This window comes from Ochotona princeps, chromosome 23 (genome assembly GCF_030435755.1).
Source record: "Ochotona princeps isolate mOchPri1 chromosome 23, mOchPri1.hap1, whole genome shotgun sequence".
NCBI classification, from domain to species: domain Eukaryota; kingdom Metazoa; phylum Chordata; class Mammalia; order Lagomorpha; family Ochotonidae; genus Ochotona; species Ochotona princeps.
The window spans coordinates 23,064,808-23,079,006 of NC_080854.1; the positions used below are offsets into that span (position 1 = coordinate 23,064,808).

The 14,199-nt window shown below is 43.9% G+C and overlaps 1 protein-coding gene across 5 annotated transcripts in view; it reads right to left on the bottom strand.

Annotated features, from left to right (window-relative positions):
- Window positions 1-14,199, bottom strand: part of RAI14 (retinoic acid induced 14) — a 155,134-nt gene that overhangs the window by 39,450 nt on the left and 101,485 nt on the right. The gene's annotated exons all lie outside the window — the stretch shown is intronic.

The window sequence follows — 14,199 nt, forward strand, 5'->3', positions numbered from 1 at the left end:
GACAGCATCAGTGCTGTCTCCCAGGGTCTGCCATAGCAGCAAGCTGGAACTGGGCAGAAGAGCTGGGTGTCCAACACGGCCATTCGAATGCAGGTGTCACAACCACTAGGCTAAATGCCTGTCCCTGACAACGCGTAGCTGTCTGAGGAAATGCTAAACATTTCCCCAAAGTTTCTGTACCGTTTTACATCTCCATCAACAACATATAGGGTTTCCAATTTATCCACATGCTGGCTAAGACTTGCTATTGCCCGGTAAATTTTAATTTAAGAGACGAGAATTTTAACTACAGCCTAAAATGTCCAGAGACAAAAGATTTAAGTCTTAATAAGGCCTTTGTTGTAGCGATTTCAGTTAATTATCAGCTGCAAATTTCCTACTGGAATATAAAAAGGAGTGGCTGCAAAATCAATTACAAACCTCTTTCAGTTTTATCTCTGCATAGATTTTTATTTCTAATTTAAAAGTACAGCTTTTCCTCTTAAAGACAGGAATCATCCCTCAGTGTCTATATAGCTCAGTGTTTTATGAAAGATATTGTTTGCTTCTCTGTTCATCTCTTCCTGCAGATAGTTCAAGGGCAATGTGAGGGTGATAGATCAAAACCTTTTATCTGGGCCCTGTACTGTAGCCTAGCGGTTCAAGTTCTTGCCTTGCTTGCATCAGGATCCCATATGGGCGCCAGTCCTAATCCCAGCGGCCCCGCTCCACTTCCAGCTCCCTGCTTGTGGCCTGGGAAATCAGTTGAGGATGGTGCAAAGCCTTGGGACCCTATAGCCACGAGAGATCTGGAATAAGCTCCTGGCTTTGGATTAGCTCAGCAATGGCTGTTGTGGTCACTTGGGGAGTGAATCAGTGGACAGAAGATCTTTCTGTCTCTTCTCTCTGTATGTCCAACTTTCCAATAAAAATGAAATAAATATTACAAAAAAACCCCACTTTTATCCACTCCAGATGCAGTGATGGGACACTGCCTAGCACCCAAATATATCCAGGTTGACCAGCCAGTGACACAGCTCAAGCAAACACTTCCAAAACCCAAGCCATGGCCACTGAAAGACTGAACCATGAGCCAGGAAAGAGAATGTTAGAAAGCCAGGCACTTGGACCCCAGCACCAAGCTGTGGAGCAGGGGCTGAGTAAAATCCCAGCTGGCTGCGTGTGCCTGTGAAAGCTTGGGAAGCTTCCATCAAACAGAGACACGCCTGAAACCTCACAGCCTCACTCCTGCCACGGCACCCACTGTCTCCACATTCTTTTGAAGACATAATTCCTCAGCCTTTAAAACAATTCCGTGGATGCACTCCAGACAAAAGGCATCCACACCGTTTCATGTTTCATTAAAACAAGGAATGTTTAACTTTGCTTCAGGAACTCAGAGGAGACCCTTTCAAATGCTGTAACTAACAAGCCCAAGGGAGCAGCCCCAAGATTTACAGAAAGCTTCTTTGATCCCTTCACTGCTTACTGATATGTGGAATGTCCCTGCTTGTGGCACTTGGAAACATCCCAAGGTTTCAGATCACAAGTTGCGCATGCAGTGGTGCTCTCTTCCACTTCCCTCCCCTAGTCGGATATCCCCAGCAGCCTCACACAGCAGTGGGGTGGCAGCCGGAGCCCATGACAGTGGAGGGATGGGGACGGGACGGGCGGAGGTGAGCAGTGCTGCAGACAGGAGGAGGGCAGCTCAGGGCCCAAGTACCACAGCTCATTATAGCATGAGCAGTACCACAGCCCTGACCACTCAAACCCCCGGCAACTTAATATTCTATACCACGTTGAAGGCAATTAAATAACAGCCAGCATCAGTAATGACAGCAGCCAACTGCTTCAGATACTGCACCCTGGGTCCATCCTCTGGCTTGCGTTTTTTTTCTCCAAAGATACATTATTATTGATGTGAAAGGCAGAGTGACATGCACACAGAGTGCCTCCAACTGTTGGCTCACTCCCCAGATGACTGCAGGCAGGAGGTAAGAACACCATCTGCTCTCCCATCTGGGTGCCTGGGGCCCAGACACTTGGATCTTCCTTTCCAGGTACACTAGCAGGAAGATGGAGCAGAAACAGAGCAGTCAGGACCCTGAACAGCCACTTTACTTTGCAATGCTAGCACAAAAAGCAGAGGACCTCCCACCTCCATCTTGTGTTTGAACTCCTTATTGTTACACAACAAGCTGATGGGCTTGGGAAGGTGATGAGATGTCAATGGTCCTCATTTTACAGAGAAGAAAGCTGAGGCACAGAAAGGTTGTCTAAATTGTCACAAATCTCTGAACCACCAAGCAGTGGAGCCTAGAATTCTAATCCCAGACCTCACGTTCCCAGGACTGGCTGCTCACCATTATATGGAAAAACGGCACCATTTATTAAGCTACTCTGCAATCTGTTAAGTATTACACACTTAACCATTGTGCTGCTTTTTCAAAAATGAAATTTAAAATGAAAACTGCAAGTGTTTGGCAAAGAATCAAACACCGACTTCTCACTGGGGAACCCGAGGGTTTGTGCATACTCTGAAAGAGATGGGAGCGAAATCTTAGCACTAAACCCAATGACTTGGGACAAAGCTTTCATTTCCTATACAACCACTCAACACATTTTGCAAACGTTCCTGAAATCAGTACCTTGGCACCAGCCCAGGGTATGTCTCAAGATGCTCAAGCTGAAGAGAACTTGAACTCATAAAGTCTATCAGTTATAGATGAGGCAAGTTGCTACCTTTGATTGCTGAGTCCCAGCTGAAACACATGGACCATTCTTTCAGAGATCTTAACCTTTTAGGCATGTTCCTTCAGAGAAAACTTTACCCAAACTAACCTCATTCTTGACCGCAAACCTGGTAGAGTAGTCCTGAAACCAAGGCAGCCGCTATCATGCTTGGAACTGAATTCCTTCTAACGGCTTCCACCATCAACTTTCATACCTCAAATTACACAAGCCATCAACACTTGCACAGTGAAATGATCACGCATACCTAACCCTTACCACCATTAGCCATGCCTCTGAGTCCCAGAACACGACCACGTCCTAGACAGGTAACTGACCCATCAGATTCATTTCAGAGAAGGCAAACGTGATACACAGAGGAGGTAGGAAACACATAAAAGGATCTGGACTCGAACTCGCTGTATTGTCCTAACAACCTCTTAACTGCCTTCTGTAATTTTTAAAAGCCTTTTTTCTTTAAAAAAGGAGTCACTGTTGTCCAACAGAATCAGAAACAGCCAACTCCTAATACACAGTAACTTTGCCTCAATCACTTGTAAGGTCACATTTCACACCTGCACCAGAAGCCTCACAATCTGACGACCTAAAACCACACACACACACACACACACACACACACACGGTCTTTGTGTAGATAAAAATGTAATATTAATTTTTTAAAAAAAATTGCGGATGCGGGCCCAGTGAGGTAGCCTAGTCCTCGCCTTGAACACACCGGGATCCCATATGGTTGCTGGTTCTAATCCCAGCAGCCCCACTTCCCATCCAGCTCCCTGCTTGTGGCCTGGGAAAGCAGTTGAGGACAGCCCAAAGCCTTGGGACCCAGCACACGTGTGGGAGACTCAGAAGAAGCTCCTGGCTCGTGGCTTCAGATTGGCTTAGCTCTGGTTGTTGCGGCCGCTTGGGGAATTTATCAACAGACAGAAGATCTTTCTCTGTTTCTCCTCCTCTCTGTATATTTGACTTTCAAATAAAAATAAATAAATCTTAAAAAAATTGGGGGTGGACATTTGACCTAGTGGTTAAGATGCTGGTTATGGTACCCATGTCCCAAGCTGAAGGGTCTGGTTGAGAGTCCCAGGTCTGGCTTGTGCCTCCAGCACTCTCCCTGCTCCTGGGCTGCAGGCACACAAGCTCCCTCCCCACTAGGGCCTTCCTTCAGAAAAGCCCTCACTCCCTCTGGAGTCTACTCACAAACACATTCCACATCCATGCTTATTCAAGGTTTAAACAGCTATTCCTCTTTTTTGAAAAAAGATCTGGTTCGCTCCCCAAATAGCAGTGGTTGAGGCTGGTCCAGGCTTAAGCCAGGAGCCTTGAACTCCATTTGGGTCTCCCAAATGGATGACAAAGGCCCAAGCAAGTGGGCCATTTTTTTAGAAGATTTATTTTTATTAGAAAGTCAGATATGCAGAGAGGAGGAGAGAGAGAGGAAGATCTTTCGTCCGATGATTCACTCCCTAAGTGGCCGCAAAAGCCGGAGCTGAGACGAACAGAAACCAGGAGCCTGGAGCCTCTTCCAGGTCTCCCATGCAGGTGCAGGGTCCCTAGGGTTTAGGCTGTTCTCAACTGCTTTCCCAGGCCACAAGCAGGGAGCTGGATGGGAAGTGGGGCTGCTGGGATTAGACTCAGCACCCATATGAAATCCCGGCACATTCAAGATGAGGACTTTAGCTGCTAGGCTACAGTGCCAGGTCCGCATGTGGCCATTTTATGCTGCCTTCCAGGATGCACTATCAGCAGGGAACTGGACAGGAAGCATACCAGTCCCAGCAGACTGTCCACTCTACCAAAGCAGAGACTCTTTCTGCAACTTCTCTAGCACAGTGATGTGATAATTTTCAGATAACACATGTCATTACATTTGAATTAAGTTTCTAACTTGAGTTTCCTGAAGTCAAGTCATAACCATCAACTAGCATAACCATCTTTTATTATTATTATTATTATTATTAATAGAAACTTGTCTTTCAAGCCAATAATAAGAGAAACTTCATGTGTGTATGCTAACTTCGGCTTTGCTTCTCAGCACAGTGTGGTTCACCAAGCACAGTACCAGGATCCTGAGCATCAGCCTGACCTAAGAACGCGTTAAAAAGGCACACTTTCAGACAAGAAGGGCGGAGTCTGGCAAGACAGGGCGATTCTGTTGCAAGTTCAGCTTTTGGTATTGCCAACAAGGTAGGAAAAAGTGTGAATTGCAAGTCACTAGTCCTTGATTTGGGTATCAACTCCACGATCCTCACACTGCAGGACAAGAAAATCACCCAGATGCACTGGCCTGAGTTGACTCATCTGGTCTATAGGCTCATTAAAGCTATTTCTGCTCCGAAGATCTAGGATTGCACCCCAGCCTGCCAAGTGTTCTATGGTACTTCAGAACTGCCACATCTACCCTCCAGGTCTCTGGGCTTCATGGAGGTTTCGTCCATATACTTCAGTGGGACACTCAGAACTAAGGGGCTAAATGGACTAGATTCCACTTTGAAATATTTATCTGAAGGGAATGAAGGCAGAACTGTAACAGCTTCTCATTACAAAAGCCTTAATCCTACTGGCCCAGAGAGAACCACTACCATTTCCAAAGCATTTACAACAGCCCGTCTCATCATGGCTTCCAAGCAGGAACTGACGTAGCTGAAGCTTTAAGAAATGGTTAGTGTTTTGCCTTTCTCTGATAAATAGGTAGAAGGAATGATCCCTGGCATGCACAGTAATGACTATTCTTAAAGAGCCCGTGGCGTGCTTATGAACAGAATCGGAGGCATGTGGGAGGGAGGAGACAAGAACAGGAAAGGACGACACCCTAGAGTGCCAAGAAATTCCACAAAACTCAGCAGGGGCATGAGCAGGCTTGTCGTGTGTTGTTGTTGTTTTTGAGGGACTGTTTGGTTTCATAAACATGGTTTGGAAATAGTACCTAACCATTAAGAAATCTCCATCAGGGCAAATGATTTTTATGTGCTGTGCTCATGGACATGCCCGCAAATGTAGCATTTAGAATCTCAGGCAGATGATTTGATATTAATGCCCCAACTTACTTGTGTCACATTTTTTTCTTCATACACTACCCATGGAAACATAAAACATCAGATGAGAAAGATCTGAGAGAAAATGACAAGGTCTTTGAAAGGAGCGAAAGAGGGTGTTGTGGTGCAGTGGGTTAACCTACCACCTGTAACATCAGCATCTCCATACAGGTGCAGGTTTAAACTTCCAGTGCATCTTCCCACTAATATGCCTAGGAAAGCAAAAGATGGCCCACGTCTTTGGGTCCTGGCATCCACTTTCTCCTTTTCAAATGAATAAATCACATACACACAAAGGAGTGAAAAAATGAACTAGTTGCTGAATGGATAACACAGGTGAATATCATCAACCCAGTACTGGGGCAACTGGACACAACAAACCAAAAAAACGATTCCCAGGAACGCCTGGGCTCCTGCCCCAGTAATAGTGACAGCAACTGGTGAAGTACTTAGGTAACTAAGACTCATCAAGTCCTAGATGAATGAACTGACTCATACTAGTGGTACGAGAAAGCTCACTCACTTTGCAAACTGGATCTTGAGAAAGATGCCCAAGACCCAGCAGCCCATGTGCCGCAGGTGGCGCTGTGGAAAGCTGGAACAGAGGTGAGAAGGAGCAGGCGCAGGCTTCTGATCTGATTGGCCTCAAGCCCTGCCCTGGGGGGGAGCTCAGCATGAGAACCTTCTGCTCTGCACAAGCCCTCAGGCCAGGGCCTGTGTGTGCCATGACTCAGCTCCACCCTCCCTTGCTCTGCTACCTATCACCAAGACACGCATTTCCCAGGCTCTCCCCACCTTTGCATGCAGGCCAGGGCCAGCCAGCAGAGGGCAATGGACAGAGGACCCAAGGGCAGGGCAAAGTCAGAGTGTTGCTTCTGGACTTCATTCCTCTGAGCAGCTAAACTCCTCACTGTCAGTAAACACGACCCAACTGTGAAAAAGGCTTTAAAATGAAACATTCTGTGATTCCAATGTTTTCATCAACATAGTTCCTAAATGGCAAATACATTCTCCTCCAGGTTCACCCTTTCTGTGGTTACAGGCTTTCATTTTAAAACACAATTGTATTACAAGGTAAGTCCACTTTCAATACAGAATGTCGTTTTCCACTTAAAACCTAAAGTTGCACCACATTAAAGGATAATTCAGCACAATCCCAGGAATGCAAGGATGGTTCAACTGAGGTAAACCATTCAATATTATATTACCCACTGGCAGAATAAAGGACCTCCATGATCATCTGAATAGATGGAGAAAAGGTATTTCATAAAATTTAACAACCCTTCCAGATGAAAATTCTTTACAAACTAGGTATGGAAGATGCACCATCTCAGTGAACTAAAGCCCACATATAACAATCCATCACCTGAAAAAAAGTGTTGGTTCATTTTCAATGCCATATTGAAAAGTACTGCTAGCTGACTTGCAGACACAGCCAAGCTCACCAAGCAAATGGAATGTAAGGGAGTAGTCAGTTCTTAGCAGGGAATTCAAGCAGAGAGAATGAAGGCAGAAGGTTAACTCTGCAATTTAGGCAACTCCCTGGGCAGATTGTACACACCACAGTACTCAGTCAGTGATGAACTGGGGGAGGGACATGTGTGCTAGAAAAGAAATGGCATGCTGTAATTGTTCTGGGTGTGCCTGAGACACTGTGAATAAAGCCTCTTTCACTGCACTAAGTTGGAGCCCACCTTGAGTAACAGCTATTATACCAAGTGGGAAAAGCTGAAGGCTGAGGGCTTTTTGTTTAAGATACAGATAAGACAAGGATGTCTAACCTGAAGTGCTAACCTGAGCAAGTGGACAACAGAAAGAAAAAGACCACCCAAACCAAAAAGGAAGAAGTCAACTGGTCTGTGTGCAAATAACATAATCTTATACTTAGAAATCCCCCAAAGACTTCAAAATATAACTAATAATCCACAGTAGCAGAATATACTCAATGTGTAAAAATCACTAACATTGTTTTAGAGCACATGCAAATTTTTCTGAAAAAGGAATAAAGAAAGGAAGTTCATTTCCAATAGCTACAAGAATATTAAACTAGCAATAAATTTAAAGAGTTGAAACATCTCTAAAATGAAAACTATTATATCACTGACTCACACAAAAAAGGAGATATTCTGTGTTCATGGATTAGAAGACTCAATACCATTAAAATGATACTATCTCAAGCAATTTACAGATCCAATGTAATCACTGCCAAAATATTTATGACATTGTTTACAGAATTAGAAAAAAAAAGATTACTGAAACGTGGAATTACAAAAGACTCCAAATGGCAACGCAATCTTAAGCAAGGAGAATAAGGCAGGAAGCATTATACTCCCTGACTTTAAAATACATTACAAAACTGCAGTAATTAAAACAGCATGGTGGCAATATAAAAACAAATCCACAGACCAATGAAGTGTAATAGCAGTCCCAGAATAAACCCATGCCATGCCCATTCGGCTAACCTTCGACCAGCATGCTAAGAATACTCACTGGACAAAGGACAGTCTTTGCAATAAAGGGTGCTGCGAAAAAAGGATATCTACAAGCAGAATGAAATGAGCTCCTATTTCTCATCACACACACAAAAAAAACAACTAGAAATGGAGGGAAGTCCAAATGTCTGACTTGAAACTTTGAAGCAACTATAAGACCCAGAAGAAATGCTTCAGGGTACTGGAACACACAGGATTTTTAAATTATTATTATTAGAGTCCCCAAAACACAGGAAATAAAAACAAAAATAGACAAGTAGCATCTTAAAGAGCTTCTCATAGCAAAGAAAACAAACACGGGGAACAGAAAACCTAAACAATAGAGAAAGTATTTTCAGATTTTTATCTGATAAGGATTAAATACAGAACTGAGCAACAAGAAAACCCAATTACAAAATGGTCAGTAGATACAAATAGATAGTTTTTCTAGGAAGACACAAAAATGGTCAACAATCACATTAAACAATTTCTATGCCACCAGTCATCAGGCAATACAAATCAAAGCCACAATGAGATGTCACCACTACAGCTAAAATGACTGCTATCAAAAAGACAAATGATAACAAATGGAGAAATGGAGATGAATGTATACAATTAGTAGGAATGTAAATCTACCCTGATTGTGGACAACAATATGACTGTTCCTCAGAAAAACAAAACAAAGAAACAAAAAAGAACTACTAGATCCTGTATCATCCAACTACTGAGTGTACAACCAAGGGAGGAGAAACTGAACTGTCAGGGACAAGGGTATGTCCATAATTACTGCAACAAGAAATGCTGCAGCCAAGAAATGTTAACAATCTAAGTGTCTACCTACAGATGAATGATCAAGGAAAATAGGGCAAATACTCACAATGAAATGCAACTTAGTCATAAAAAGATAAGATCTTATCAGTTGCAACAACTGATATAAGCACAGATCATTAGTGAAACAAGCCAAAACCAGAAAGATCATTATCACATGATGTCACACACATCTAGAACGTAAAAACAAAATCTTAATGGCAGTTAAAAGTACAAGAGTGGGCATCTGGCCTAACAGTTAAGCTCTGGCTTGGGACATGTGCCCCCATCTGGGAGTGCTTGGTTAAACCAAGTCCTTATGCCTGCACTTGCAATTCAACTCTACTAATGTGCATCCTAGGATGCAGAAGGTGACTGTGTGAGTACTGGGCCTCTACCATCTACTCGGGGACCCAGACAAACAAAAAGGAATCAAGCAGACAGAATGGCTGATCCAAACTAAAATTTTGTAACAAATCTCTGGGGAACAACCTTCTGAGGCCATGCCCTCAATGACTCGAGTATCTTTCAGCAGGCCTGTCTCTTAACACCGTAACTGGATTAGTTTCAGCCCTCTTAGTACTACATTTAAACATCTGTATTAGCTCACAAGCCAAATTTTGTTCAAACCATGTCAAGGACGTTAGGAAACGTAGGTTCTCACTGTGGAATGTCCAGTTGGTTGGCTCTCTGGTTGGACTGCCCATTGAGATCACCTAGGGTGTTTTATAAGTTCATATCTAGACTGTACTCCACACCAATGAAACCAGAATCTCTGGGGGTGGTACCTGACATTTTTCTCAGCTCTTCAGGTGCCTCTGCAGGGAGATGAGAACCAAAGGAGTTAAGAACATGAGATTAAAATATGTCAAACTGGTATGCTGATTATTTCAAACTAAAATTTAAATTTAGGGAGCTGTAATTCCAGAAATGCCCACTAGGCCTGTCTTTTCCTACATGTCATAAGACTTCTGGAAGGGATGTATTTCACATACCAAGCTCAGAATCAACAGTTTAGTAACTGGGGGATGCACTGAATCTGAATAAACAAACTTCATGATATAAGTTTATCTTCTGCCAAGTTCTATAAAGCAACTAAATCCAGTTCATGGAAAGTTTAATTAAAAGATGGGCTTATTTTAGCACCAAAAATTTTGAAATTCAGGCATAGTATTTTTTCTTTTACAATATGCATTTTCCATTAACTTTAAAAAACAAAAACCTCCCCTCATATATCTCCCCTCATTACATCTCTTAGTAACATCACTATAATTTACTCCTTTAGTGTTGGTAATCCAGTTGACCTTCCATTTCTTCACAAATTGTCTGTTCTTTGTTGAAGAATAAAAGCACCATGCTCGGGTCTTCACTTCAGACTTCACTCTTATGGAGATCCCCATGTGCTTGTAAATTCAATACACTTCCATGCTTTTAATTAATCTTGTACTGATTGGGTTTTTAGATCTAGCCAAAAAGTTCTCATAACACTAACGGGAAAGAGGGAATCTCTCCTGCTCTACAAAACAACTGAGTGTCCAGTGAGACACTGCACTTAACATGCTATAGTGGAATTTGTACATTTTGAAGAGTGGAAAAGAGAACCCCCCAAAAAAGAGGGGTGCAGGAGTGACACAGTCTGTATCTGCTGGCTCACTCTCCAATTTCCCACAAGGGCCCAAGTAAAGAACTCAATCCAAATCTCCCACGGGTACCAGGAACTTGAGCCTTCCCAGGGCTTGCAGGACCTAGAAGCTGGACTCGGATGTGAGCATCTTAACCACTAAGCCAAACGTCTTTCCTTGAAAGTTCTTGAAGAAGAGAGGGAAATAATGGCCATGGGTGGCTGGGGTTCATGTTGATGTCTTCTCTCTCCTCCCCTACCAGCCCCAAATCCTACTGATCTATTCAAGGCTTCAAGGCTGGATCCTACTACATCTCAGGTATCTCACCAGTTCTCCTGGACTGAGCCACTTACAGGCAAGATTTTGAAGCTCAGCAATTAATTATTCCCTAATATTTTCACTGATTTTGTTTTTCCAACTGGATGCTATGCACCTTATAGACAAGAATCACATTTCCTCCTTTTTGCATATTTTCATACAGCAGAGTAGAGCATTTCAGATCTAGGCAGTACCTTCCAGGCAGTAGATTTATAAAACACCATCATGTGGGCAAACCTGACAGATATTCATAGACGTCATGCTGCTTTAAGAAACCTGTGATCCCAGAGAGGCTACAGCCATCACAGTTCAGTTTTCCACCCTGACAAACATCAACAGGTCATAGGAAACATGCAGCCTTTCTGCAAGGAAGCAAGGAGCTGAAATTACACATACAGTTGAGAGGTGTCAGGTAAATTAATTTGGCAGCTGTATGTGCAAAAAGCTGAAGAAAGCTGACCAGGTGACATATTGGTTGAACTGCTGGTGTTAAATAGCACATCCCTCTTACGAGCAAACAGGAAGAGGGAAAGTACAGTGGGGCACCAACCATAAACACCCAGTCCTGCACGGATTTAGAGAGTTCAAGGACTGCCTTCCCCAATTCACAGTGAAGCTCTACAGTCACCTAAAAATACAATCACAAATTCTTGCTCTCAAAGCCAAAAAGAGCAGATTCCCAAAATGTGGGTTATGTGAAATGCTATATATATGTTGTGTGTGTGTGTATTTTTGAAGTTTATACACTTGCCCAGTGGTACTTGTTCAAAGACTACAATCCCAGCAGTGATTTTATTTAGTCTGGTTGTTCCTAAGACAAACACACATCATTTGAATTAAAGGCACATGGAAACAGAGGGGAAGCCATGTTGAAACAATTAGATTCTACAGCGAGAGGTCTTGGAGCACTGACATTCTCCCACTTCCTCACATCTCCCCCACCCCAAAAGAGACCAGCTGGGGCAGAGGCAACCCAAGCCCGACTCCAGAAACAGCCTCTGGCTGTAACTAGCCACTCTCCTCCCACCCTTCTTTTACCCTTAAATGAAAAAATCCCTTTTTGATCATGAAGGGAGGGGGAAGACATTTCTGAGATGGCTTATCTTTCCTTGAAAGGAAATTATCCCAGAAAGAAGCTGAGAAGTTTAAGAAATTGTAACCCCCCAACCTGTTGTTGACCTTGGGTGAGGGTCTGCAGAATGTGGGCCAAGTGGGGGCTTTGCTTCACCACATGCTGGGACTTGCTGGACCCTCTGGTTCTCCAGGTGGTCAAGACTGAGCATAAACTGCACTGGAAGCTGAGAGAACAGTGTCAGGTCTGATGCTCACCAGCAGAGCCCTTTTCCTTTGGAATTCTCAGTCAATTCACCTTCTAGGTAATTGAACCATAAGACACCAGAAAAAAAAAAAAACATTTTCTACATAAGAATTGCACTGAAAAGCCCCTTCTAGGAATACTGAATGAATGCTACTTTGGATGCATTCAGAATAATGGGAGAAACTGACTTAACACAGAAATCCATTAACCTTGTCTATAAGGAGCCTTCTGTGTTACATGGGAACCTGTCTGTAAGGAGCCTACTACCTATCGTGTTACAAGTCTTTGGGCAAACAAAGATTTGACTTAGACGGGCACATTCCTGAGCTGGTTCCTGTTCTTTCAATACAACAGAATACAACATGCTCTAAATCAACATTCCAATAGGTGAAAGAGAAGCAAAGTCCAGAAAGGACCACACAAACCCTGGAGGAAAGGATGACTGGGACAGCCTGTGGGCAGACAAACCAGGTCTTACCTGAGGGCAGGAACAGGCAGCCCCACTGGCAGAAGAGGACACTCAAAGAACATCTAGATAAGGGCAGGCCCTACAGGGATGTTGAGAGCTCAAATAAGGCCTCCAGACCCCAACAGGGAATTACAGATTTCCAGAGTTTCACATGGATTGTCATTAAAGCTCTTTAGAAGACAGGCCTCTGGTCTGATTCTGATAAGGACCTCAGAAACCAAAGGGTAAATCTGAATAAACAGGTAGAGAAAGAGGCCAAGTATTATCATGGATTTCATTTTCAAGACTCCATCTGGCCTTAGCACTTAGAGAGGGACACAAAACCTCTAAGACATGGCCGTGAACTGGCCAACCTCACAAGTCCCATGGCACGCATCAGTCAAGAGCTCTTGCAGAGGGAACACCCATCTTAGCCCTGATCAGTGACACATCCAGAGCTGCACTTCAGAAGGTCTTAAATTCACTTGCCAGCAGACCCTGCACACACAGCAGGGCCAGCAACAATCAGAAAGTTTGCACTGTTTCAAAAGAACTCCTGGGGTGTAAGGCAGACAGGTAGACGCGCTGGCCAAAACGCACAAATTAGAACAAGTCACAATACAAAAGGACAGATTTGCACAGATGGTGAGGCTGCAGCCAAAGCAGGGACACTGCCTGGTCCTCACCCTGCTCTACTTCTGATACAGCTTCCTGCTAATGCACACTCTGGGAGACAGCAATGATGGCTCGAGTACTCGGGCCCCACAACCTCTGTGAGATACTCAGCCTAGTTTTTCAGTTTTTTAAGCTAGGTATCATTGCAGGCATTTGGGAAGTGAGCCACCACATGCAAGTGCTCCTTTTTTCTTTCCCCACTTTTGCCCTCTCCCCCACCTCAGTTGTGCATATTACAAGAATACCCAATCTTCATCCTTCCCCATTCTTCTCAAGATCTCTGGATTCAGAAGCTACATGCATGGAAATTCTCATCTCAGAGCCTGCCCTGAGGATACTCAACGTTGGTATCTCCTTTTACACTCTTTGTTAGTTATTTAAAAAGATGGTAGAGTTCTAGTTCATACAATATTACGATATTATTACGCGTGGCTAATTCCCACAACCTGGTTCTTTACCGTGAGCTGAAACACACCAGACGCAACAAGGTATCTTAGGAGGTTTATTCCAATGGGGCAGGAACAGGGTAGAGGTGGTGAAGATCAGGAAAGAAGGAAGAAGAGAGAGAGGAAGAGAGGGATAGAGGAGAGACCAGAGAGGGAGGGATAAGAGAAGACCAGAGAAGGAGGGATAAGAGAGCTAGCCGCACCTTGGGGGGGGGCTTTTGTCTGCCAGGTGTAGGGGGCGGGGATTGGGAGGGTTTGGGGGCAGGCCCCAGGGGATTAGTGCCTGGGGATGATTGATGAGTGGGCGGGGTTGGGGAGGGGGGCTGGAAGATTGG